Source organism: Sinocyclocheilus grahami, unplaced genomic scaffold, assembly GCF_001515645.1.
Source record: "Sinocyclocheilus grahami isolate Dianchi unplaced genomic scaffold, SAMN03320097.WGS_v1.1 scaffold344.1, whole genome shotgun sequence".
NCBI classification, from domain to species: Eukaryota; Metazoa; Chordata; class Actinopteri; order Cypriniformes; family Cyprinidae; genus Sinocyclocheilus; species Sinocyclocheilus grahami.
This window is the reverse complement of record NW_015505523.1, coordinates 3,287,535-3,289,859: the sequence shown is the minus strand read 5'-3', so window position 1 is coordinate 3,289,859 and position 2,325 is coordinate 3,287,535. Positions and strand designations below refer to the sequence as shown.

General features: G+C 38.8%; 1 long non-coding RNA gene across 2 annotated transcripts in view; it reads right to left on the bottom strand.

The window, feature by feature from the left end:
- Nucleotides 1-614: 614 nt before the first annotated feature.
- Nucleotides 615-2,325, bottom strand: part of LOC107548156 (uncharacterized) — a 7,376-nt gene continuing 5,665 nt past the window's right edge. For both annotated transcript variants that reach the window (XR_001604444.1, XR_001604445.1), the window contains exons 2-3: nucleotides 1,050-1,206; nucleotides 615-950 (exon numbers count right to left, since the gene is read on the bottom strand). This is a non-coding gene — a long non-coding RNA (uncharacterized lncRNA). The remainder of the gene's footprint in view (nucleotides 951-1,049; nucleotides 1,207-2,325) is intronic.

The window sequence follows — 2,325 nt, the reverse complement described above, 5'->3', positions numbered from 1 at the left end:
GCAGTTTTCTTCAACTGCAAAAGAACACAGCCAGATCAGAACAATGAATAATTGATGTACTAACTGAGCTTTTTTATTATTGTAACTTTAAAGTTCGCATGAAATGAAAATTCAACCTATCTTTTGTCTAAATTAATTTTTTTAAGCAAGCTGTCACCTCGACTGTCCAGTGAAATGGCAGACCGCTCTCTGGTGACAATTATTAATTCCACTTAAACCCCTCCCACAATCGACTGCAAGCTCGCATTCAGATCTGCCGCCATCCAATCAACAACCGATGGATAGAACGAAGTCCCGCCCCTACAATTTGAATCTGTTTTACTCAGATGTATGGCTTACAACTTTACATTTTCTTTCTTCTAACTTTACATTTCTCTCCAACATAAAAGATACAAAATACAATTTCATATGCAAAAATTCCATTATATTTCCAGATTCATCCCATTACATGCACTCTCAACTGAGTTATCCCTCAGCAAATCATCCATAAATAGTCCCTCCTGAAAATCATCTCTTCTAATGTCAAAAGTGAATAGGTCAACATTTTCCAGTGTATGATTTTGTTTATTCATTTATATATTTAAGGCTTATGATGACATTTATATTTTCCTGGACATTGCAGAGAGCTAGTGTTTTATGCAATAAGGAAAGTTGAGAGAAAAAATGCAATAAAAAGAGAAACATTGATCTTTATTGGAAACCAGAAATAGCGAGCCAAAGCAAAGGCCAGTGTTTAATAATGCATTTGAACTGGAGCACATTTCCCTCATAACAACGCTGTCGCTCTTCACTTGAGATCCTTGGACCTCCTTTGAACTCTTTAAGCACATTTTGACGGTCAAATGAGAAGCTTATTTTCTTTCTCTCTCCATCTTTGCTTCATTTTTCAAGTAGATCCCCACTCACAGCATCTGAACTGTTTTGTATGCATCTGGACGTATGCCATTGTGCTAAAGATTAATATTATTGAATTGGACGGGATGTTAACACTGATAGCAGGTACAAAGCGCTTCCATATGCCACTACAGGGAATGAGAATAAAGTGTTACCTGTTGAGTCTTCGCTGATGCTGAACGGTTGTAATTCAGAGAATCACCTTCTTTAAAAATTCTGAGAACAAGAATCTTCTCGATCGATGAGGAATCAGAGGTTCATTGTTTTCAGTGACAGTCTGTCTTGGCAATCCACAGCTCTATTTTCAGATCACTGGGGAGACTAAAAAGACACAGCTGCAGTGACAAACATTACAGTGGCAATTTAGTGTCATCAATCACAGCGGCCGTGGCGAGAGACGGGGCTGAAGCGGGGTCAGCTCACATCGTGCTTCAGAACTCGCCCACAGTTGCTACTGGAAATGGATTCCACTCTGGCCAATTACAGCCGTCATGTTGTATCCCACAGCCAGATTTGACTTTGGTGAGCTCGGTTGGATTGGTGGCAGGGCCACAGGTAAGTAAAAACACCAGGATAGTAATCTCTAATCTACATTTATATGTCTTTCAAAGCAGGAAAAGCACAAGAACTGCTCATTCAGAGCTTACAGTTTAATTTATTTGAGAAAAAATGTCTAAATTAAACATTAGCTGGAGGTCAGAAACCTTAACATCTAACCAGCAGATAAGCAATTGCACTAATTTAGCTCAACATCCCACTGCGCTTTGGAGGAAATAGAAAAACTCCTTCTAGTAATAAAAAATAACACATTACCCTTATTCAGAGTCTATAATTACATGTACAATGCTCCCTTTCTGTCTGCCAGGTTGCCCGAATGTCACAGAAAAAGGGCGGAAATGGTTTGAATAAAAACGATAAAGAAAAGGAATACGAGGCGGGAGGAGAGAGAGAAAGGCATGTCTGTTTCATGAATCACTATCTCAGGCAAGTTAGTCATCACATATTGTCAATTCAGGGTGAGGATGATTCACTCTTAGTGCAAACTCACACTGTAGGCTTGCTGAACGCTCCTGAACTTTCTAATATTAGGATGCAGTGAGAAGCGGAGCATCACTTCACCTGCTTTTTACTGTGGTTGTTTCATCTGATTGGAAACAATTTTGTCTCTTTGAAAGTGTATTTATGCTGCTTGAAGTGAGTAAGCATCAGCCAAATTGAGCAATGATGCGTTTATCTAGCGCTTTTGTCACACTCAAAACACTTTGCAGTGAGAGTGGAAGAATCTCTTCTACCTGGATGAACATCCCTCACACAACAGTGAAGAGAGGAACTGATGCAGTCAGAGCACCGTTGCCAACTCTTGCAAGACAAATAATGTAAAATAATTTTTTTTGATGATTTATTATCATCAATATGATTTATTATCAATTA